This window comes from Malus domestica, chromosome 02 (assembly GCF_042453785.1).
Source record: "Malus domestica chromosome 02, GDT2T_hap1".
Taxonomy (NCBI): domain Eukaryota; kingdom Viridiplantae; phylum Streptophyta; class Magnoliopsida; order Rosales; family Rosaceae; genus Malus; species Malus domestica.
Genome location: NC_091662.1, coordinates 26,072,878 through 26,099,570, shown reverse-complemented (window position 1 = coordinate 26,099,570; position 26,693 = coordinate 26,072,878). Strand labels below are relative to the sequence as shown.

General features: G+C 37.6%; 1 long non-coding RNA gene across 1 annotated transcript; it reads left to right on the top strand.

The window, feature by feature from the left end:
- The first annotated feature begins 12,827 nt into the window (after nucleotides 1-12,827).
- Nucleotides 12,828-13,747, top strand: LOC139193711 (uncharacterized). The gene is made up of 2 exons (XR_011578156.1): nucleotides 12,828-12,944; nucleotides 12,976-13,747. It is a non-coding gene; the product is annotated as an uncharacterized lncRNA (long non-coding RNA).
- The last annotated feature ends 12,946 nt before the right edge of the window (nucleotides 13,748-26,693 follow it).

Below are 26,693 nucleotides of genomic sequence, written 5' to 3'. Positions count from 1 at the left end.
AAGCATATGCCTCTCCGATATCTGGAATTGCCTTTTCGATCTCTGAAATCCCGTCAAGTTGCTTGTGACAAGTGCGGACAAATCTGGAAGAGAAGATTGGCCGTGGTTTCTGAGCAAGCTCAGCTTTTGAGACAGCTAGCGCTTATTTGATTTTTTAGTTGGCCTCTTCGATTTCTGAGCTTGCCTCTTCGATCTTTGAAATCCCATCGCGTGCTGATTTTTATAGAGGTACATTGGATGTTCAAAGCACACTTGAATTTTTTCCTGTAAAAACTCTCTTTGTCACATCCCGGCCCGGGGCGGACCACTTCCCCGGCCCACTCCACCACCATAACACGATATTGTCCGCTTTGGGCCCCGACTAGGCCCTCACGGTTTTGTTTCTGGGAACTCACACGAGAACTTCCCAGTGGGTCACCCATCATGGGAGTGCTCTCGTGCACTACTCGCTTAACTTCGAAATTCCGATGGAATCCGAAGCCAGTGAGCTCCCAAAAAGCCTCGTGCTAGGTAGAGATGAGAATATACATTTAAGGATCACTCCCTTGGGCGATGTGGGATGTCACACCCTTCTTGCACTTTGACGATCTTGACTTGTCTGACCTCTTCTTTCTTTAACACCTCTAAGAATGTTTGGCCCCTCCGACCGTCGTTTTGACTTGAACCTTGGTGAAGAGGCAGTCCCGCCTTCTCCAGACAACATATGGCGCCCATCCTTCATATCCCCTACCGGTCCCCTTACCGTTGGGGATTCGCTGATGAAGAATGATATGACAGCTGCGGTGGTGGCCAGGAACCTTGTCACTCCCAAAGATAATAGACTACTTGCCAAACGGTCTGATGAGTTGGCTGTAAAGGATTCTCTGGCTCTCAGTGTGCAGTGTGCAGGTTCCGTGTCTAATATGGCCCAACACCTATTTGCCCGAACCCGTCAAGTTAAATCATTGGCGGCTGAAGTGATGAGTCTCAAGCAGGAGATTAGAGGGCTTAAGCATGAGAATAAACAATTGCACAGGCTCGCACATAATTATGCTACAAACATGAAGAGGAAGATTAACCCGATGCAGGAATCTGATGGTCATATTTTAGTTGATCATCAGCGATTTGTGGGTTTGTTCCAACAGCATTTGCCTTCGTCTTCTGGGGTTGCACCGCGTACTGAAGCTCCAAATGATCAACCTCCGCTGCCTCCTTCTTCTAGGGCTCCGCCGACTGCTGAGGCTCAGCCGACTACTGAGACTTCTCCTAAGCAGCCTTTGTGAAGGCTCCCTCTTGTAATTTTCTGCTTAATGTTCTTTTTTTTTCATGAAAATGAATGTAAGAATATCTTGCATATCTGTCAATGTTTCAAAAATAAACCCACACCCAAAAATAATTAAATAAACAACAAAAATAAAAAAAATGACAATCATGGCAAAATAGAAATGCAAAAAATGGAAGGTTTTTAGAAACGCAAAACTGATTGTAGAGCGATTCATAGATCTTCCTTTTTTGAATACATGAGTTGCCTCCCAAGAAGCGTTTTCTTTAACGTCTTGCAGCCGGACGATACCTCCAGTCACATTCCCCTAGGTTCCATGGAAGTGATCCTCGAATGGAAGGTGATACTTGAAGTGATCCAGCAATTGTGTAAATTATAGTGTGGGTGCCTGAATCATCAAAATCAGCAAGTTAGTGGAAAACGTATGTAAAATTAGAGAAGATGACTTACTTGCTTTGTCCAACAAGAACTCAATGACAAACACCACTTTTTTGAAAGTTTCAGGGACATTGGACTTGGCCAGATTGAATGTGATGGTTGGGACTTGTCCCGTGTCATAAAATTCAACTTCTTTAGGAATGGTTGTCTCAAGCACATCCTCTTTGATGCATTCTACATCTTCTCCAGCCACTACTTTATCTTGAATCATTCTTCTTGGTGTACAAAGTCCTTTGAACATTTCAACACAATCTGGAACTTGATTTGTTGCACCAAGAATTGAAATATCATTTTACACCTTTGGGAAGGCTTCCACGATGTCTTTTTCACTCTCTTCTTTCTTGGGAATAAAAAACCTACTAGGAAAAGGGACGTTCGGAGGAATAACATTAGAATGAATTGAATTAGGAACCACCTCACCTAAGTTGGATGGCATAAGGACTTGAGGGGCTTGCAGCAAGAGTTCTTCTAAATTGCCCATGTCGTCCTCCTCCTCTTCTTCTTGCAACAACAATTCATCCACTTTCGGGCTATGTTTGGATGGTTCTGGGACGGCTTCATCCTCCATTTCACTTCCCAAAGTGATAGCCTAAGCAATTGCAAAATCTTCCATTGAATTTACGATGTTTGCGTTGGAGAATTCACTTTGTTCTTGAATTTGTGCCATGACTTCCACAATCTCTCCCATTTGATTATTTAATTCACCCAACTTCTTGTCTTGATTTTGTAGGTCCTACGTCAAAGAGGTTAGTAATTGAACAATTTGATCACTATCCATGGACATACTTGAATTTGATTGGAATTGTTGTAGGGGGAGTTGTGGTGGCTACATAGGCGTTAAATAAAACTCCTCAGATTGCTGCCAATATCCATCTTGTTGAGCCTCCTTAGCTTGATTTTGTGAGCCCTGCACCAAAGAATTTAATTCATCAAAAATTCGATTGTAATCTATTGACGAATCTGAGTTTGATTGGGCATATTGTATATGAGGTTGTGGTGGCTGCATAGGTCCTAAATAGAACTCCTCATATGGCTGCCAATATCCTTCATGTTGAACTTGTTCCCACCACATAGAGTCTGAATGATCACTCCAATCTCTTTGTGGACATTGATTGGTTTGATATCCTTGCCAATAAGACGCACCAAATATAGGGACACTTTGCATTGTGATCCTTTCGGCATACTGTGACATTTGAGAAGTAAGATTTGCCAATTGAGCTTGAATGCTAGCAAAATCCATGTCTTACTTCTCTAGTACCTAAATTCAAAGAAAGAAAACTAAATCAAATATCAAAAGTAAAATAAACAAAACAAAGCAAAAACAGAAACTAAAAATAAAAGACAAGAAAAGAAACAAAGTCAGTAACTCAAAACGAAAAAGAAATAAAAAGAAACAACGGGGGATTAGCAAAGTTGTTAATCCCCGGCAACGGTGCCAAAATTTGATGCGATGAAAGTTAAGCACTCAAATTAAACCCTCTTGTTGTCAAATTGTAGTAAAAATGCAAGTAGGGATCGTTCTAAACCGGGGATTAGGAGGGCTGGCTAAAACCTCTAAACTAACTCAAAAACATAAAAACAACGTTAAAAACATTTGAATAGACTCAAAGGACTAAAACAAATTCTAAAGACGCAAAACAACTTAAAAACACTAACGAAATAGAAATTTAACACTTTGAAACAACAAAGTAAAGGGGGGATTTTGGTTTTGACGAATTCAAAACAAACAAACAACTTATAAAATTAGACAGATTGTAAAGCGAATTTAAGAAATGAGATGATGGATGGATTAGTTAGAGGTCCGTTCTTCGCACATGACACACTTGTACATGAATTGATTTCCAATTGCTTTTCAATAAACTATGATGCTCAACACCCCAGATTAACCGTGATGCACAAATTAACCCTCAGATTTTCCTTTACTCATTGAGTTGGATGAATGCATGCAACAACCCAAATCATTCTCTAAAAGTCCCCTATATGAATGCATAATAGAGATACAATTAGATATCATTACTTTCAATGAAAATCATAAGTGCTGACGAGGCAATTATAACTATGAATGCATGATACATTTGCCAAGAATTCAATTAACGCTATTGTGATAAACAACCTTCACTACTCATGAATATAAACAGGTAACGATTAGGTGAAACTCATTTATATTCTAGCATCTAATTCATGCATGAAAACTAAGTATGCATCCTTAATAAACATACAAGAATCAGTTATGAATAAAATAGATAATTGAATTGCAATCACAACTTATCAAATCACAATTGGAAGAAATCAATTCAAATCTTAAGCATGTTCATGGCTTCAAACTTCCCCCTAACTAAATAGGGGTTTAGCCACTCATAATTGCAACAAAATTAGAAAATAACAAAGTAGACATTGAAAGCAAGAATGGAGTACACCTAAAACGCTCCAAAGTTCCAAGCTTGAAACGCCAAGGACCTTTGTTCTCACCACCTTGTTGTAGCATAAGTGTTTAGGATGTGTATGGATATATGGGTGGAATGGATTTGCATGGCTAAGAGATGAAAGTGTATGGATTGGTGAGATGTAGTATGGCTAGATGAATGGATGGAGGTCATGGCAAGGAAATTGTGTTTGTGAATGAAGTTGTGAGATGTGAAATGCAGTGTCTTTAGATGATGGCCCCCCAATTATGGTGAAGGGTGGATGTATTTATAGGCTAGGGAGAGGAGTGTATGGAGTTGTAATGAGTGGATGTAATGGGTGTAGTGGGTGAGTGTTGTGGTAATGAGTGGATGTAATGGGTTTAGTGGGTGGATGTTTGTAATGAGTGGATGTAATGGGTGTAGTGGGTGGATGTTTGGTAATGAGTGGATGTAATGGGTGTAGTGGATGGATGTTTGGAGTTGTTGGTCAACACACTTGAACACACACATGTTGATATCTAGCCCTCAAATCTTCAAAAACGTTCATCCTCATGTCTCCATGCTTGCACTATCCAATCTTGGCTCAAAAATGCTCTAAAATGCTCCAAAATGCACTTTCTTGCCAACTTTGTTATTATGACCCATAAACACACGAAAATAGCTTAAAATACATAATTAACTAAGAAATAACAACACAAATGCACAAGAACAAGCTAACTAAGTTGCATAAATATGCTCTTATCACACATCCAGGTGATAAGCAAGAATGGATGCATGTTGATGCATTAGATGATTTACCTCGAGCCAAATTTATGAGCAAATCATCAACTAACAATCTGCCCATAAAGACTCAAAATATGATTCGTGAGTGTGATAGCAAAGCGCAGCAGCACAAAGTTCGGCTGATTGAAGTGCAAAAATAAAAAACAAAACCAACTTTATTTAACAACTATCCAGGCCATCAGATTAACCAAAAACATCCGAATGCCAAGGGCAAGAATAAAAAGTTGCAAGGCAGTCCAAGTTGTGAGAAAATACAAACAGGTACAAAAGTGTGGTTATTAAGTTCATATTTCAAGTCAATTCCAGGTAGACAAGCGTCTTGGTGGAAAGGCCCTTATATGGTTAAATAAGTTTTTCAAAACGGTAACGTGGACATTGAAATAGAGGGCAGGGGTTGTGTGCTCAAGGTCAAGAAGTATCTACTAAAGTCATTCCTAAGGAAGTTTTGTGCAACCAAGTCATCAACTCTGAAGGAATAAGTAACTTGATTACCAGCCTTCTGCAACGTCTAGCTATGGATGTTAACTAAAGCGTTTATTGGGAGGCAACCCAATTCTCTAACTTTTTCTTTACTATCTTCCATTTTTATTTCATTACTTTCAGTTTCGAGCTGCATTTCATTTCTTAGGTTATCATAAAAATAAAAAAATAAAAAAAACCATAACAAAACATACAGAAACAGAAAAAAAAAAAACAAAAAACAAAAAATATTTGCTTTTACTTGTTTTATTTTAGTTTACCAATAGTATCTTCTACATTTTTTTCTCTGATTTCAACTCTTGATTTTTTTGCAGCTAGCAAACAAGAAAAACAAGAATTAATGTACAAAGAGATTATTTTAGATGGAATCATGCATCCAGTAGCAGATTTACTTTAACATCAACCCCATATGTAATACACAAGCAGGGATGGGATGTTATACCTCTCTATTTTGCTATGCGGCCATTCTTCCTTGTAGGCCGATAGTTTGGTCAGCCAAATGTGTCTTTGGCAATCTGGGGTCATTCCTGCAACACAACAATCATGTGTATGAGTTACAGTGGAAATGTTTATATACCATCAAATGTGGGGTATTTCTGGGATCTATCGCTTTTACATTCGAAAGTGCCACGGATGCCATGGATGCCAGTATTTAAGTTTAGGGGTAAATGAGACAACATTTTTACATTTGGAGGTGATCACTGGTGGAGAACAAAATTTTTAACTCTGCATGACTCGGGTTCACGGTGTCTTCAATGTTTGCCTTGTCCTTGCTGTTGTTCAGCTTCCAGCTCGAGAACCTTTGCACACAAACAAGACACATAGATTATACACTTGCAGGGTGGAGTTATATGAGACATGGAAATCATCACAATGCGTTGTTTGAGTGAAAATGTTTACCTCTGTGGGATGATTGGAGCTTCACTGTGCTCTCATTTCTATGGCAAAAACTAGCTGGTTTCAAATTTTTGCAAATAAGAGTGAGTGGTGTAGATCGGCTCATATTTGCAAGTTTAGGGGACTTCATACAGATAAAAACATATGTATGTGTTAAATCTTGCTACATTTCACCCAAATACATAAAGCTAAAACAAAAATAACACAAATTGAGGAGGATTTTTTGATGGAAATGTGCCCTAAAACCAATCATATGATGATACTTTAGGGACATTTCACATGTTAAACTAATATAGTTTAATTTAAAGGCCAAAGATTATTATTTGAAGCAGTCTCATATAAATGTTATACGCTTAAACGATAAGTCCAAGGAATATGTAATTGGGAGAATGCGATCTAAAGAAGTTAGATTCATGAGACCATTCTCTTTCGTATACATATCCTAAACGTTCCTGATCATAGGATTGCCAATTAGGCATTGACAGTCCGTTAAGATCAGTACGTGTTATGTCTTCTCTTAGGGAGAGTGACTGGTCTCGAGTCATTGGTGTGACTGACACCAAGACAAGTACGTAGGTGCTCAATAGAGAATGAGTTCACTGAACGCGATCAACAAGGAGTTCTCATACTCACGTCACATGAGAACTCATGGTTGGGATAATGCAAAGTAGTTCTTTGACCTGAGACATCATAGTTGTCTTGTGGTTAGGTCCTTGATCTTTGACTATGTCAAAGTCACTCCATCCGAGGGTGTTCACGACATAGTTGGGGTTAAGCCACTTAGCCATGGAGGCAAGTGAATGCGCAACAAGGGATCTCTAACCTTCAAACTGTTTGAGGGAGAATACTCTATGATATGATTAAGAATCTCTGGCCAGAGTATGAATGAGATTTAGGAAGTCATTCCAAATCACATTCAAGGTAATCATATAAGTAAATGAATCGCATTGGATAGTAGACATGAATAAACTATCAAACCAAACAATGTGGTCAAAAGTATTGTATTAGAGAAAGACCGTATTGCATTGTAATCCTAAACTGAATAGGTTCTCCACCTCTTCTAATTAGCTTGGGTAACCATGACATTGGCTAGGTGTCACTCATGGTTTGTGGAAGCCCTAAACGTGTATAATCACTAAAGGGAGAATTGAAAGTAAGTTTCAATTCACAATCGATTTGAAAGAGTTCTAATCGCCTACTACCTCGCTAAAAGGAACCTAATGGATCACACACCGTGTAAGGTAATGCTTGAAGGATTTGACGGAGATGAGTAATGACAATTAAATGGTTTAATTGTTTATGGCAAGAATTAATTAATATGTTAATTAATCAAATGAATAAGTTCGTTTTAAACCTTGAGTTAGTTTTGGGCTTCGAATCGTCAAGCCCATTAGCTTAAGTTGTATGACAACTTAACAAACAAAATTCAAGAAGCCCAAAACAGCTCAAAGGCTTGGGAAAACCGGCCATATAGAGAGGGGTAGTGAATTTGGCTTAATTGCAAGTTTGCCACTCCATTGTGAGGTGGTATAAAGGAAAATTTATAGCCATTTCATCCTTAGGGTTTCTTTTGGGAGAAAAGATGAGAGTACAAGCTCACTTTTCTCTTTAAGAGGCCAGCCACCCTAGAGGATTTTAGCTAGCAATCTTACTTCCTCTAGGTCACTCATCTCTTCTTCAAGTCCTACCTTGGTGTGGAGACTTAGAGGTTCTCAACTTTGGGAACTTGGAGAATCCTTTCAACCATCCTCATCCAAGAAATCCATGGAGCTAAGAAGCAAGGAATGAAGGCCCTCTCCTTGGGTGATTAGCCTTTGCTTATGCAAAGAGGAATCAACAAAGGTATAAAATTTCTCAACTCACTTTGTTCTTGAGTTGAGTCTTGGTTCACATAACTACTAGGCTTTGAATTTCATGGGTAATGTTTTGTGTTTGAGTGCATACAAGCATGATTCCACCTTTAATTGTTAATTGCATGCCATAGATGTTGCTCAAATGACATGTTTTTCACAAAATTTCCTTCATTTTTACCTTCAGCATCTTAGCTTTTCAGCTCACTCCACCACGGCTAGGTACTCATAGAGGTGTGTTTGTTGTTGGGTTATGGAAGTCTACGGATGCAGCGCTTAGAGAGGATGAAGGAGCTGCTGTGAGATAGAAGGGTTGTAATAATTGGCGTTGGTGCGAATGTGCTAGGAGAAAGGATGAGGCTAGTTTTCTAAAGAAACAGAAGGCTCTTGCGTTTTTTAGAGCAATGAAGAAGAGAAAGAGAGCAGAAATAGATGGGTTTGAAATGAGAGCAACAAGAGATGATTTTTTGACTTTCTAGACACAGAGAGAGGCTTCGGTTTCAACAAACAACATTATTATTATTCAGAAAGGGATGGGAATGGACAGAAAAGAGCAGTTCGGCTCTTGGCTCGAGGCAAATGTATCAAGAGCATCCAATGCTTATTTTAGAGAGAGGGTTTCTAGTGCTCGTGTATGTAATGCATGTGAACAGCACACTGGGCTGCTTTGTCTTTACTTTCGTGGGCTTTTCTTCATGTTTTTCCTTGGTTTTTCATGGCCCAATGTGTGACTCCTCATGACTTTGGATCCCTTCATGTCATTATTCACACCAGGTGCATGTGTTCCTTTCTTTAATTATTTATTTATTTTGTTACCTTTCCTTGGCTTTTCTTTAGTTTTTTTTATTTGTTATGTTTAGTTCAGGTTTCATTTTTGTCTTTAATTTAATTTTCTTTTATTTTGTTGTCTTTTATAGTTTATTTGATATTCCACACCTTGAGGACAAAGTGTGAAATAAGTTTGGGGGTGGGAAAGTAAAATTTTAGGATTTTTATTTTTTGAGTCAAATAAAATTTTTTATTTTTAAGTTAATATCCATAGTTTGTTTTAAACGTTAGAACAAATGAACATGGTGAATAATAATCTCACAGTCGAGTCTTTTCTATTTATCGTTGTTTAGACACTAATTCATGAATTATACTTTGAAAACTTTGCACATCACACCAACATGGTTTGTGGGGAGTGAGATTGAAACACTTACTTTTTGTCTAAGTGTATTTATATTTTTGTTCTATATAAAGTAAAGTTAGTTCTTGTTATGAATAAAGTAATAATTGTCTCACCCGAGGCATTGCCTAGTAACCAGGCTAGTCCTGCCTTGTCAGCAGTGATTCTTGCGTCAAACGGTAGAGTTTGGCATGGGGCAGGGTGGTTTGTTGGTTTCGTAGCCTTTTCATCTCGGGTTAATAAGTCCTTAAGGGTGTTCTACATCTAGTGCCCTAAAGCCCTAGTGGTTTAGGAGTCATTGACCTAAAGCTTAAGTGAACCGACATTGCACGACCACTACTTTACTGAAAAAAAATTGTTATATATGAAAAAAAAAGAGAAAAAAGAGAAAAAAGAGAAAAAAAGAGAAAAAAAATTCAAAAGAAAAGAAAAAGAAAAGTAGTATATTTAAAGTTAGTATGTGTGAAATAAATAAGGACGAGAGGTAAGGGTTTTAGTCGAGTTTCCTTAACTATGTTAGTTCACTTTACACCAAAGGAAGTTTCTGAATTCTTTTCTAATTGATTCTAAATGGCTTAGACTCTATGGTGGGATTGGTTGGAACTTTTGAAAAGATGTTCTGATTTTTAACGTGTTCTATGGATTGCAACTTTGAAGGTGAAAATTTTTGTCAGTTAGTTTTAGTTAAGTCTTTAGTTTGTTAGTTTTTATTTTTGTCTTCTAGTTTTTTTTGCTTGAGGACAAGCAAAAAGTTAAGTTTGGGGGTATTTTGATGAGTCAATTTCATATTATATTTTTTACCCTATTCTTAGTATGTTTTGGTAATTATTTTGATAGAATTTTGATACTTTGGTTTATATTTTCAATATAGGACATCTAACTTCCTCTAGAGCAAAACAGCCACAAACGGATGAATTTTAGAGTGATTCAAATTGGAGGACATTTGGGTGTCTCTTGGCGTGTTCGCATCAAAATTTGAGATTTTTCTACAAAGCGGTTATTTTCTAGCGATGGAATAAAGAAACAATGCGCAGTGTTAGAAAATGACGTTTTTGGGCTTAAATTGTGATTTTGGAGCTCGAGATGACCTCTGATGGGTTCGTGGCCTTCTGGAGAAGTGTTTAGAATATTTCAAACATCAAATCCAGCTATATTGGGCCAGTTTTGGAGCAGCTTAAGGGTCCAAAAAGTGGTTGTTCAGATTTTAAGCGAATTTTACCATTTAATTTAGGAATATGCTTCCTATTTTATTTTGGGTTCTTGGAGATTTTCTAATTTAAGGTGTTTTCAATCATTTTCTTAATAATATTTTCTATGATTTTAATTATGAATATGCGTAACTAATTCCTTTTGCTAGGGCAAAGCCATGAGCCTTAGCATGAATATGTGATTTTTATTTAATTGCTTAAGATTGATTGCATGCACACTTTGAATTATTAATCATTGGTTTAAACTATCTAATTTTCTTAATGCCTGATCACCATTAGGATCTTTAGAAAAGTAATTTGATGCAATTTTGGTCAAAAGGTTCCCTAAAATTAACGTTGGCTTCTTGTGATTAATAATTGTAATTTCGCTTCAAATGAACACCACGTCTTAAGGGTTGCATGATTTTTCAAAGGGTTTTCATAGAGCATAATGAGTCTTTCATGTTCAAATTTGATCCGAATGTCCGGATGGGTTGAATGTTAGATATACGTTCTATGTTGAAGGTTCCAAGTAGAATATGAATTAGGAAAAACTAACCTTCAAAGTGGCATGTGTAGATCATAAGTAATTAGTAAAAGTTCATAGCATTGCGAGGTGATGGTGGAACCCTAATGCGTTCTTAATTTGATTTTTCCAAAACTATTTTCTTTTCCCTCCAGTTCTAATATTGCAGATTGTCTTATTTTTATTAGTTAAATTCGTTTTATTAAATTAGGCCATGAAAATCAATCACCTCAATTTTCTCCTTTACAACAATTAATTGGAATTTGATTTCTTCGATTTATTTAATAATCCATGTGGAGTGCGACCTTGAGAGATTCGTTTATACTAGAATAACCTTGTCATTCTTGCAAGTATTATAGGAGTTTTTATCCTGTTTACATGTGTATTAAAATCCCTATCACCGACCTCTACACGACGTCACTGCCGAAGACTACCTTCCATAAGCTTTTTTTGAGGAATTGGTATGCGTAACTTTTTCACTTGCGATGCTTGTTGTTTCATTTGGAAGTTTTGTCAAACTCAGGGGGAGTATCCACAAGTATACTCACTTAACTCAGGGGAAGTATCCATAAGTATACTCACTTGACCTTGATGTACTCTTTTGCCCAATGATTAGGAGCATTTTCCCATTGGATTTTTGCTACCTGACTAGGTTTTGATAAGGCACCCATCTTGGGTTGGTCATACCCTTGTGTACGTTCTACTTGCGTCCCGAAGATGTATAGTTTTCACTTAATGCAACTTCTCACTTTTCTCCTTTAGCTATAGGCTTTTGTCTCACCTTGGGTTTTTCCATTGCGAGGTTTTGTGAGTTTTACCACCCATGCATTCTTCCATTTGTTTTGAGACTCGCATTCATTACTTGTGTCGACTCGACGAGACGACTTCATCAACTACTTCTACACTTGCCTGAAGATTTGATACGCCATCTACTTGAGTATTTGTACACTCAAGGGGGAGTGTTGTGACATATGTTCTAATACATATTGTGATGCGTACATCCTAAGTAGAGATAGATTAGGAATCCTTTGGGATCTAGAAGATCTTTCCTAATAGACTTTGTATTACTTGGTAAGCAAGTTTCTCTCCTCCATATTACTATAAATAAAGGCTCAAGAATTGGAGAATTAACACACAATTCCTCAAGCCTATTCTCTACTCTCTTTCTCTCTATGCCGCACCCCTCAGTTAAATATAGGCTACAATAGTTTTTCTGTATTTTTAGGGTTTTCTATATTTTAGATTTTTCTTCGAAAATCATCACATAAGAAATTCCCAAGACAAATCGGTCATATAAAATTTTTGAGAAACTATATTTTATTGGATAACTAAAATGAAACTATGGATAATCAAACTATAATGAAAAATGCAAGCAACCTTCTCATTTTGACCTTCTCGTTCTATCTTTTCGCCTATCGTTATTTGGCAAAGTTGCTTGATGATTAAAATTGTCTATTTTCTAGATCACTCTTTAAAGATCATCCATGAGAAATATTAACTAAACTGGAAATCGCTTAGTCATATAATGGTTATACAATAAATAGACGAACGATGTTTCTCACTTAAACACCAAAATTTTAACAATGCTAATTAAACGGTTAAATGATATCTGATTGTTGGTTGACTTTTTTGCAGAGTTAATCTTTAAAGGGTGAAGGGTGATATAAAAAGTAGATGGTTCCGATCATCATGCAAGATTGCAAGATGAGGAGCTGAGAAGGTAGTACAAGAAAATTCAAATGAGAAGGTTGCTAGCATCTCAATAGTAAAATAATTTCTTGTTTAACCCAGGTTTTTGCAAGAGTATATATGAAAAATTAAAATTGAACAGTTTTGATCATTGGATTATAACGAATAAAATAGGTATTGTCTTAAATAAATATCTCTTACCACAATCTTTTGTTACAAGTGAGATATTGGCAGACGTGAATTTGAAGGGAGGACATCGGGCGTAAAGATAAACGCTCTTATTAACTGTAGGCGTAAAGATAAACGCTCTTATCAACTGTAGAGCTACAACTTTCTTGATCAAACTCAAGTACTACTATTAAAATCCACAAAATTATCAAACTGAATCGGACAACTTAGGTTCATCGGTTGTTGTGAGGGGAACGAATTCACCAAAACCACCAGCCTCCTCAACAAAAACATCATCTCCAACCCTAAAAACTGCATGAACCAAAATAACTGGTATCACACTAGCCAAAGTCACCAACAAATGTACGACTGCATCCGTGAGTATGAGCTCAATCATCGTCCCGATGGCCAACAAGGCCAGCACCACCTGCCTCTCGACGGTCTTGTGCAGCAGTAGAGATTCATGTACTACCCTTAACAGCACGAGGTACAAGCATCCCACGACAATCATTACCGTCAAGAAAATTAGGGAATCCTTGCGCTGAGGCACTAGAGTTATGGAGAGTATTGTCAATATGAAGAGTGTGTAGTACAAACCGAAATAACTAAAGTTTCTGACGATTCGAACTGCGGTTGCTTCTGGGGTTGCGGGGATGTTGAAGAGGCAGAAGAGCTTGAAGTCGTTGCGCTTTTTTCCGGTTGAGTCCTTCCGCTGATTGAGATCACCAGTGGTAGTTAGTGGAGGTGGTGGTGTTGAAGTGGTGGACGGCCTTTGCACGGTGCCATAACTAGCCATCTTCTGACCAAAAAATATGTAGTGTCTAAATAGAATTGAAGGGATTACAAAGAAGTGATACTTGCTGATGTTTTGGATCGAATAATATATAAGCAGAAAGCTTTGAAAGGGTAAACTACATATGTTTATATATGTGTATTATTATACACACACAGATATATACACACACACACACACATACCATACACGTATGATAAGAGTGACATTTGCAACTTCAAGGAAGATTCGGATGGCACTTTCGACATTTCCCTTGCCGTCCAAATTTGACTAGAAAATTTGAGTCAAAACAAACAAAATGAGAAGTTTGGCGTGACTCGTTCAATACGTTCTCTTGTTTTTTTTTTCTTTCTGTTTTTGTCATTTTTATTGATAAGAATGAAAAAAACAATTTGGAATGAAACACGATAATATACAATTTAGAGTCTGTTTAATGGCTATTTGATTTTCAGTTCTTAGTTTTCAATTTTTGTGTTTGAGTTTTGAAGTATAAATGAGAAAGGGGAGCAGAAGAAGGGTGGTGAGGGAGGGGAAATAAATAAAAACAAATAAATGAAAACACAATCTTAATAGTAAAACAACTTACAATAAGCACTTGTATGTTGTAAACTTCCTATTAAAGTGTGATTGTGTAAATCCTATATTAGATTTAATTCTAGTTATTCTTTCCTATATGGACTTGTATTCCTTAGGGATGAAGGATTTCTTCTTCCTCTTATTACTATAAATATATGCACTATGTAGGAAGGAATAACACACACATTTCCCTACGACATCTCTCCTCTCTCTCTCTCTCCTTGTCGCCGGCCCTCTTCCCCTTAGTCATAAAATAGGCTACAACACGTTATTAGCATGCTCCTACCGATGTGCTTAGGAATGTAATGTGGAAGTTTTCTGCATCAAATCAGTTCATCGATATCATCACGCAATCAGGTTCTTCCAAAAGAACGGTTTTTATCTCAATATTTTTGTAGCCCTGATAGCATGAACATTCACCATAATGCATGACCCAACTTTACATTTTTCGAATTTTAGATTCTACATAATTTGTGTATGCATTATATTCATAATTGTTGAATTATGGGAATTTGATATTGCCATGAATTGCATCAAATATATGTTCATATGCATTAAATTGAATTAATTGAAAAAAAAAGGGGGAAACAATCAAAAAACAATAGGGTTCTTTGAATCGGTGACCTCGTGCCGCTCACCCAGCCTATGTGAGCTGTGCCGAGCCGAGAACCACCAAGCTACGGAGCTAGAAAGCTCCTAGCTCTGCAACCCAGAAAACCCGACACCATTGATGGTGTCTTTGTCCACGTCGACCATGGCCATAGCCTGCAGCCACTGCCCTGAACCTTTGGTTTTTATCACTGACGACCAACAGTCGTCCCTAACAGAAATTGAAAAGAGATTCACTTGAATCTCATTGGAATTTTTCAAGAATTCGATTCAAATTTTTCTAGGGTTTGGTTGTTATAACGTTGAGATTAAACCATCCCCATTCACCACTGTGGTCGTCAACGATCACCATGACTTGTCTAGAGTCCTAACAACCCAGACACCCCACCAGAGTGGCGGTGCTGTGCATCCCTTCCAATGTGGACGCCCAGCACGGCTGGGATTTGTGTTTAGTCCAACACTCGGCCCTTTGGGACTAAATCCTTCTCGGCCTATCAGGAAAAAAAAATTGGCTTGTGAACTAAGCCCAGTTTTTTATCCTCTTAACAACTTGCGACATCAGCCCAATTGGGCTTGGGTGTCTCTGTGTGTCGACTGCATATGATACGTGCCCTTCACTGGCCATCTTGGACCTCACCCAAAATGTTGGGCTTGCTCTTATAGCCTAGAAAAGCCTACATCCTTTTCTGATGGCTCGGCCCACTCTATACCCAACTTCTTTTTGTCCTAGGCCGAACAGTCATAATTTACTCAGCCCACCCGTGGACTTTGGTCCAAGTTTTTGGGCCCCGAGTTTAATTGCCTAATTATTTTAGGACTAATGGGTTTTATATTTTTTCACCCACACTTTAAATTTGCCATGAAGTCCAAATAATTAATTCAATCATAATTCTAGACCTGAAGTTCTATTTGCATATTTTCTTGTTGCATATTTCTGTATATATTTACGTTTGTCTACAGAAACATATGAACCTGAAGTTAATAATTATTTCGAAACCTAAAGTTTCTGAAAACATGCCGTTTTTGAAAACCTGAAGTTTTCATTAAAAACATCACCCATGAAAACCCGAAGGTTTTTCATGCGAAGAGAACTTGAATGTTCTACTCCTATGTGAATGGATTGATATTTTTTTATCCATTACACTAATCACATCTTGTCCATCTATTTTGTGATAGGAACATGTCGAATTTGAACAAACTCGACTTCACCACTTTGGAGGTCTTTGGAAGGGACTACCTCAAGTGGGTCCAATATGTGAAGCTCCACCTCATTGCAAAGAATTTATGTCTTGCCATTGAAGATGAGACGGACAACCCTGTTGGCGAAGCTGAGAAAGCTACTACCATGATCTTCATCCGAAGACATATTCATGACTCACTATAAACTGAGTATCTTGCTGAGGAAGATCCACAAACACTATGGGTCGCTTTGGTTGATCGTTTTGATCACCAAAAGGACATCTTCTTGCCTGAAGCAAGACATGACTGGCAGCATTTGTGCTTTCAAGACTTTAAGTCTGTGAATGAATATAATTCTGAAGTTCGTCGAATCCAATCACTTCTCAAGTTTTGTAACTAAACATAGACCGAATAGAATCTTATGGAGAATACCTATTCGACCTTTTCTGCTTCTAATATTGTCCTACATCAACAATATAGAGCTCAAAAGTTCTCCAAGTTCTCGGATTTGATCTTTGTTCTACTTTTCGCTGAAAACCAATATTAGCTGGTGATGAAGAATCATCAAGCTCGACCTACTGGGACGACTGCTATGCTTGAAGCACACTATAGCACAAACCAATACCTAAAACGCCAAAAGAGGTGTGGTAGGAAACAAAGCCAAGAAGCATCCTTACCTTGCTCCCAAGGCCCCAAACTTCAAGAATAAGGGCAAAGCACATGAAACCATGGATGCAGGTATGTGTTATCGCTGTGGTTCAAAGGACCATTGGTCCCTGTTTGCCAAGCTCCCTAGAAGGTTGTAGTTGAATATCATTCTCGTCAGAAGAAGTTTGAATCAAACTTTCTACAAATGGACGAACCAGAGAGTACAAAAATGGAAGTTTCTAACTTTCAAGAGGCCATTACCCCTATGGAAGATTAGAATCGTAGACATAAACTATGTTTTTTAGTTGAAATAAGACCATGGGGCCGAATTCCACAGTAGTGGCCGAACCCCCTTTTTTTTTTGTTAATTTTGAATATTTTTCCATTATGTTTGGATTATTTGTTGGTGATTTATTTTTTGGATATTAAGTTTTTAATTAATTACCATCCTTGAATACTTAAATTATTTTGAATGGATATTTTTTTTAGAACATTTATGAATGTGACCGATTCAAATTAATTTTTCATTCTAGGTATGACTAGTGGGAAAGTTAGTTGTCTGGCAGATAATGCAACCATGCACACCGTTTTGCGTGAACATATCTATTTAGATATTTTATGGTTTTGGTTGATGTTTCCACATGTTGGTCAGACGTGTGCTTGTTGTCCACAAGGAACGCTGCATTATCCAAATTGTTGGCTCAGATTATCAAGCTCAAGGCTCACCACCCTAATAATCCGATCAAATCTATTCGATTGGATAATGCTGAAGAATCCACATCTAAAAATTTTGATGACTATTGCATGTTGGTTGGGGTTGAAGTTGAACACCATGTACCCTATGTTCACACCCAGAATGCTCGGGCAGAGGCATTCATTAAGTGCTTACAAATGATTGCTCGATCGTTGGTCATACGTACCAACCTCTCGATCGTTGCTTGGGGCCATGCCATATTGCACGTAGCCATGTTGGTCCGCTTGAGGCCTGTTGCGACCTAACCATATAGTGCCCTTCAGTTGATTACCATATACGAACCCGACATATTGCATTTGCTTGTTTTTGGTTGTGCGATCTATGTGCCAATTTCGCAGCCCTTATGTAAAAAAAGGGGCCTCAGCAAAGGATGGGAATCTATATCAAATATGATTCTCCTTCAATTATTCGTTACTTTGAACCTTTGATAGGCGATCTGTTTACCACTTGTTTCGAAGATTGCCACTTCTATGAGACAGTTTTCCCGTTGTTAGGCGGGATAAGAACATCAACATTCTTGAAGAACGACATGAATTATCGTGGACAATTCCCGGAAGTTGATGACGCGAGATACTAGTCATTTTGGGTAAAAGGAGCGCTCACCTTTGGAGATCTTCAAAGCATAGCTTAGAGCATGCCAAATGCTTTCACCAATCTAGCGTGAATGACAAGATCACATATTCTAGCTGTGAATGTGCCTACAAAGATGGATGTTCCAAATGTACGACGGACTTCCCTCCCGTAGGCCCAGGATGCTAACTTTGGTGATCCACGTACATTAGCTGCTAGCCAATCATCTACCCCTACACATAAGCATGGCAAACCTTTTAGTTCAATGGATTCACACCCTTGGAAGAGGAAACCCACGAAACAGGCCCCTGAAGAGCCTGCCGTGAATTTGACTATCGCTTACCCATTCTATCCAACTCATGAGGAAATTCTAGATTACGGAAGCATCCTTGAAGAGACGAATCCTCTTCCTGAGAATCATGAGATTTCGGCCTATTATGCTAGCTTAGATGATGTGTGGTGTAGAAATAAGATGATCATCGACAATGCATTAGCATATGCAATAGCTACTAAGATCATGTTGAACAATGACATTGAACCCCATTCCTTTAACGATTGTCGACATAGAACTGATTGGTCAAACTGGAAACAAGCAATCAAAGTCAAACTCAATTCGCAAACGTAAGGTGTTTGGACCTGTAGCTTCTACTCCTTCACATGTGAAGCCCGTTGGCTACAAGTGGGTTTTTGTTCGGAAGCGTAATGAAAAGAACGAAATTGTGCTTTACAAAGCCCGTCTTGTTGCGCAAGGCTTCTTACAATGCCTTGGGATTGACTATGAAGAAACTTATTCACCCGTTATGGATGTGATTACTTTTCGCTACATTATCAATTTGGTAGTTTCTGAAATACTGAGTATGCAGCTAATGGAATCTCTATGGGGATCTTGATACGAAAATTTATATGAAAGTTCCCGAAGGACTTACATTGACTGGATCAAATATTTCCAAACTCCAGAACACACTCTTAATTCGGTTGAGTTGAAGCAATCCAGAAGAATGTGGTATAACTATCTGAGTGAGTATTTAACTAGTCAGGGATATGTGAACAACGAACTATGCCTTTGTGTGTTCATTAAGAAGTCACTTTCTGGTTTTGCGATAGTTGCAGTACATGTCGAAGACATGAACCTCATTGAAACTCCTGAAGAGCTCGCGACAATTGCCGCGCACCTGAAGTTGGAATTTGAGATGAAAGATCTAGGAAAGACTCAATTGTCTTGGTCTCGAGATAGAGCACCATTTGGATGGAATGTTAGTACATCAATCGAACTACACCTAGAAGGTGTTGCGCCGCTTTAATGAGGATAAAGCAAAGCCTTCGAGTACTCCTATGGTCGTTCGATCGCTAGATGCAAAACCAGATCCCTTATATTTGAATGAGGATGATGAAAAGATTTTGGAGCCTGAAGTTCCTTATCTAAGAGCGATAGGCGCTTTATTGTACTTAGCTTAATGTATTAGACCCGACATCTCCTTCACTGTTAATCTTTTAGCAAGATACAGTAATGCACCAAAAATGTAGACACTGGATTGGTGTTAAAGACATCTTTTACTACCTTAAAGGTACTACGGATTTGGGCTTGTTCTATCCCTAGGGATCTTTGAGTGTTGCCGCACCCCTGCTTCTCGAGTCGATTCTCGCCTTGTTGGTTATGCCAACCCAAGATACTTATCTAATTCGCACAAGGCACGTTCTCAAACAGGTGATATCTTTACCGTTGGATGCACTGCAATCTCTTGGAGGTCAACTAAATAGACCTTAGTTGCCACTTCGTCTAACCATGCTGAAATTTATGCCTTACATGAAGCAACTCAGGAATGCTTTTGGTTAAGAGCAGTTGTGGGCGATATTCAAAGCTCCTGCGATCTTTACCCTGTCGTTGACATCCCGACGACGATCTATGAAGTAATGCAGCATGCATCGAACAACTCAAGAAGGGTTACATCAAAGGAGACAACACCAAGCACATTGCGTCGAAGTTCTTCTTCTCACATCAACAACAATAGCATCATAAGATTAAAGTCACAAAAATTCATTCACAAGATAATCTGGCCAACCTCTTCAGCAAATCACTACCGAAGGCAACGTTTTAGAAGCTTGTTCAAGGAATTGGTATGCGTAAACTTTCTGAGTTGTAATATTGGTAGTTCTCTTTGGAATTTTATCAAAATCAAGGGGAGTATCCTGAAGTATACTTGCTTGATCTTAATATACTCTTCTTCCTTACGATTAGGAGCATTTTTCCCACTGGGTTTTTACTACCTAACTAGGTTTTAATGAGGCACCTACCTTAGGTTGATCATATCCCTGATGACATCCTGTAGACGTTTCATTTGACTTTGCATTACTCACGCATTTTTCCTTAGACTATGGATTTTGTCCCTACTCGGGTTTTTACCATAGAATTAGGGTTTTTTTTAGTGAGACTTACTTCCTTATGCAAGTTCCTACCTTATTGAGAATAGGGTTGTTCCCAAAATTAGTGCCGATGAGTCAACTTCCTCAACTTTTGCATGATGCTGAATCTACCTTGAGTATTTACACACTCAAGGGGGAGTGTTGTAAACTTCCTATTAAAGTGTGATTGTGTAAATCCTAGATTAGATCTAATTCTAGTTATTCTTTCCTATATGGGCTTGTATTCCTTGGGGATGAAGGATTTCTTCTTCCTCTTATTATTATAAATAAAGGCACTACGTGGGAGGGAATAACACACACATTCCCCTATGATTCTACAAACACATCTCTCATCTCTCTCTCTCTCTCTCTCTCCTTGTCGCTGGCGCTCTTCCCCTTAGTCATATAAAATAGGCTACAACATTGCACTTCTTTTAGATCTACCTCAACATCCTTCCTCAAGTTCGTCTTCAAGATACTTTACCCATGTGTCAACTAACACAAAAAACCAAATATATAAAAGGCGTTTGATAACTATTTGGTTTTCTTATACTTGCCCTAGCCCTATACTATTATTATGAGGATCCTTTCCGGCACTCCGGATCCTTTTTGTGGGAATTCTAGGGACCTTCACATCTTCCGTTTATCGTATTCGTTAGGTACTATTTGTATTTAATTTTAAATAAAAAATTCAACAATTTGAATCCGGAAACCCCTCTCGACCTAGACTTCACCGTTTACTGAGAGTCAAGTCAGCAATTTCCCTCTTTGTTTATTACGTTGCTTTCTGTCAAAGTCTCATTCATTATGTAAACCAAATTTCACGCACAATTGAATCTCTCGATGGAGATTTTCCAGCCATAATATATTGTTGTTGGACTTTGGATTTTCTTTCAAGTAGACTTAGTCCATAGCCTTAATTTACCCACAACATGCTTGACAAGGAGAAATTTTTTGGTGAGGTTGTCTATGTTACATGACAATGCCGACATGCAAAACTGGTGGTGCAGTTCATAACTTTTCACTATGGAAAATAATCACCACCAAAAAAACTTCTGGTATGTAAATTAGGTTAAATTTAACACATTGCATAAGGTCAAAAAAAAAATGTTCTGGTGAGATCATACTATCAAATTACATCAAATCAGATTAAGGAACATTCCTGACGAGTCCATTTTATATTACATATTTTGACCCGAATCTTAGTTTATTTTGTTATTATTTTGGAAGAATTTTGATAATTTGAAGTGTATTTTCGATATAGGACTTTCGATATCCTCTGGAGCAAAACGTGATCAAATGGATGAATAAGAATTATAAAAGCAAGTTAATTAATATTTATATAACATTTATTTAAAATGAATAAGAATAATAAATTTAAAAATTACAAAAACTTACATGGAGCCCCTTTGTGAACTCATCCCTGAGCCACATGTACACCTCATTGAACATGCCAATCTCAAGAAACTTCACCCCTGCCTACATTAAAAAAATAATAAAAATTAGCTATTAGTCATGTAATTTAGAGTAAGAGTAATAATTATTTTTTGGAAAAAAATGTGGTTACCAACGTCGCTCCTCCATCCTATATGAAAAGCATCGAGAGTTGGAATAGTGGAGAAGCTTCTTCTTCGACCTATTTATTGCTTTGGCCTTGGCTCTTTTCTGTTAAAAAGAAACAAATCGTATTAGTGCCGATATTAATTATAAAATATTAAAATAAATTAATAAACGGAAATGAAGTATTAATAAATTATTATTAATTTATAACAATTTATATAATTTACTTACCAAGTATTTTTCGTCCTCAAAATTGGTGCAAAGCTAGGCCCAATTTTCAGGGCACTTCACCAACTCCAAGGGGCACCCATGTGCTAGAGCGTAGCAGGATCGTCAAATCTCTCGAAATACTTGTGGAGGTCGCTCTTCCATTGAGTGAACCTGCTAGTGAAAAGTTCTTGGATGTACTTGGCTTAATTGGCATCAAGGTCCTCGAGGTCATAGTGATGCTACAAATACGAAACAAATTAATCAAAGTTAGCAGTTATTAAATTTCACAACTTTACTTAAAAATAATGAAAGAAAAAACTTTACTAACCAATAGCTCATGAAGAACGGAGTCCTTGGTCTCATGTGGGACAAGTCTCCAAGACTCCACTGCATAAGGCAATGGTGACGCACAATGGAGCCAACGTCATGGACTATATGGTTGTTCTACTCCTTTGTTGCTACCACCCGATGTCGAGCATCCCACGAAATCTTTATACGCTCATGGGTGGTGCAGGTAAGCTGTGACGTGCCCATGAGTCTACATTCAACAGAACTTCCCCTAAAAATACAACATTTCCCATAACCTACAAACAAATAAACAAACAACCAACATAAGTACACAACAATTCACATATAGAGGAACCGAATAAAAGTATATTAAATTTATTAAATTTAAAATTTGGAGAAAACAATGCATTACCTATGTGAACTCCATCTCTGACTGCGATGGAAACCAATGGAGACTCATCAACCTTATCGATAGGTTGGGACCATTGATGAGAGCGCCGAGCACTAAGTAATGGATGAGTCACCGAAGAAGTCGATGACTTAGGCATTGCCAACATGATAGCCTGGAGCGGATGTACGACAACCTTCGACGTCGGGGCTATTACCTGTGGAGTAGTGGCTGTAGCAGTAGTAGGTGGTGAAGGTGTCAGAGGGGACCTACTGATTGACATATGCTGCCTGATCAACTGTGACATCTACAAAATCCAATTGAACCTTATAATTATACAAGTAACACAAACTTCATGAACTTGTAAAAGCAACCCTAAAATTAGTTAATTAATACAAAAAATTTCAAATTTATACCTACAACCTAAATATTAATCCTAAATTTATAAAATTAAATTAAAAGTGTAAACCTACAAATGTTTAAGTTAAAAAATTTAACTAATTTAAAAAATTAATCCCAATAAATAATACTTCATCCAAATCTTTTTTTTTAATTTATTTTAACCCTACATTAATAATATTATACCTACAACTAAAATCTTAATTCTAAAAAAACATTAATAATATTAACAAATTGAATAAATTGAAAACTAAATGAAATGTGCATAAAAATTATGAAATTTAAAATTTTAACCCTACCCAACCCTCACCCTGCACCACCCATCCACACACCACCCCTACCCAACCCTCAATGACTCAGGCACCGCCACCCCAACCCAACCCCCACCCCCCCTCCCCCCCGACGCCCACCCAAGCCCTACTCCCCAAATTTCGAAATCCCTAAATTCCCTATTTCTAAAATCCCTAAATCCTTAATTTCAAAATCCCTGAATCCCCAAATTGAGATAAACCCTAAATCCCCAAAATGAGATAAACCCTATATACCTAAAATGACAATATCCCTAAATCTGTAACCCCTAATGCCTAATACCCTAATATGTAATCAATCCACAAAAACCATACATCTAAAATAAATAACAAATGAAGAAAAAAAAATGAATTACCTCAGAGATAAGAGAGAGAGAGAGAGAGAGAGAGAGAGAGAGAGAGAGAGAGAGAGAGTTCATGGGAGAGAGAGTTGCAGGGAGCAAGAGAGTTGCCATGAGAGACAGCTCTAGGGAAAGAGATAGTTACAAGGAGAGAGAGATTTCGAGGGGGAGAGAGAAAGTTGTAGGGAGAAAGAGCTAGAGGGAGATAGAGTTCGAGTGAGAGAGACGGTTAGAGTACTGAGAGGTTCTGGAAAACGAGAGAAAGAAAGGTTCTCTGGAACTAATAATGCGAAGGACTTTGACGAAGAAAGGCTCTCTGGAACTAATAATGTGAAGGACTTTGCACGACGAACACATTCGTTGCTTTGTTTTAATGAATTAAAAAAAAACCCGTCCTATTTTTGGTTAATTTGAGAACAATGCGTTACAAAAGGAAAACATTTGTCGCGTATAAGTAAAAAGCCCGACAAATATAGCACATTTCATCGCGCAATATTTAATGAACATTTAAAAAAAAAGGTGCCTACATTTTAATTTGGGATTTTTGAAGGACATGTAGCAACGAAGTTATCCCATTCATCATGCAATACGGTATTGCACGACGATTCACCCTCATTCGTCACCCAATGTTTAATGAACATTTAAAAAAAGGCATCCATATTTTGATTTTAGGAAAATTTTGAAGACCTTGTGTGACAAACTTAAATTGTTGCGTCGCGCAAACCTACCTTAAGCGACGAATTTTCTTGTTTTCATTGCGCTATTACATTATGCGCGACGACTTTCTAGTGTTCATTGCTTTGAATTGACTTTATTTCTTTTTTTTTATTAAATCCTTTATCCAATTACAAATTTAATAAATTAAAATTTGTTCATATACAAAAAATTAAATACCCTTAATTGCATTGCATATAAGTCAAAAGTCCTTGATCATCATCCTCTGTACAACAAATATCACTATCTTCACTTTGATCACTTCCAGTCTCCTATTCATCCTCATCTGTTGGTGCATCAACAACATCATCCGCGCGCTCAGGTAGATTGTATCTTAGGAGACTTCCAAGATCAATTGTAATTGAGTCTACAAATTTCGATTTAAGGACCTCTAACTACCTGAAATGGTTCGTGGATAATATTAGTATCTAGAAGTGTTTATGCACCAATTTGTGTCGAAGTTTCAAGGAGTTGGTCGGCAAAGTTGTCGTCATCATCGTTGTTGTCAGGATCTCGGTCCGGGATACCATACACCCCTCTATGATCAATCCTCTGAACAACTTTCCATCCCCTTTTAGTCTTTGGATCATCGATGTAGAAAACCTTCTTGGCCATAGTTGCCAAAATGTACGGGTCTTCACTGTACCAACATCGGTAATGTTCACCGATAGTAAACCATCATCCCGTTTAACATTCCCATTCCTACTAGGGTCTATATCAAACCAATAAAAATTAAAAAGGATGACTTGGCAATAGTCTTTGTAAGGCAATTGGACCATACTTGTTAGTTTGCCATAGAAATCAATGTCTGCAATATCTCCTGCTCATAGGACATGTACACTGCTGTTTTGAGTACAAAACTTGTCATCACACTCAGTTCCCAAGAATTTTATGATGTTCACATGACACCCTAAGTATATTTTTGCGCTTAGAGGTCTGATAGCCAAGTTGTATAATTCATCAGTATATGCGGGAAAATTGGTTTACTTCAGTTTTTTCACCTAATTTATACCAAAAATTTGACATGTTGGTTTTACCAAAATTAAGACAACTGACATGCACTTATATTTTATGACAAAACCAACAAAAAAAAACCTAAACAACTTACTTGTTTGCGAAACCAACTAGGAAACAAGTCACAGCATATAAATACGAAGGATGTTACCACTTCATCAACTCTTCATGCTTATCCAGGTACTCAATTATCTCATCACAATTGTTAAGTATGAACCAATGAGCAAATTGCATTTCCCTTTCAGTGAACGAATTGACTCATATGAAGGGAAATCTATGAGATTTATGTATGGGATTTCATAATGACTATCATGCATATACAAATCAAATTTAATATACGAAAGCAGCGGAAGCATTTATAACAAATTATCCAAGCTATAGTCATGCAAATCCCCTTCAAGGTTCATAGGTTTATATATAATGCATCAAATAAAATTTTAGAGAAAAGAACAAAGTGAAGGTTTAGTCTTATACCTCTTGATCTAGACTTGAGACCAAGGATGAACCACCTCCAAGCCCTTTGTTCCTTGAACTCCTTGAGCCTAGCTTCCCTCCTAGCCTCCTCCACTTTGATAGAATGAGTGCTCCTAGGTTCTCTTCAAGTTTCCAAAGTAGGAAACCTCTAAAGATCCTCACCCACTAGTGTAGTGAGAAGGATAAAGAAATAACCAAAGGGTGAAAGATATGTTAGTAAAATCACCCCAAGGTGGCCGGCCTTTGTGTAGTTCTTAGAGAGATATTCTTTTGCCTCTTTTGTTGTTTTAACCACACAAAAACCCTAATGAACAATATCTCATAAAGTTCCTTATATAGACAAAAGAAACCTAGCCAACAACTTGACTAAATATCTCACCCTTTCCACATCTAAAATGGCCGGCCCTCTTTGTGTTGTTTGGGCTTTGGGCTTTCATTTATTTCAAGTCATCCAATGCTTGAATAAAAGCCCAATGGGTTTAGGCCCAATGGGCCCAATTAAACCCGAACGTTTCTTTAAGCCCAAAACGATCTTTATCGCTTTTATGATTTCTTTAGACTTTCTAAATTAATCACAACACTTAATTAATCCAATTAATTGTTTCCATCATCCATT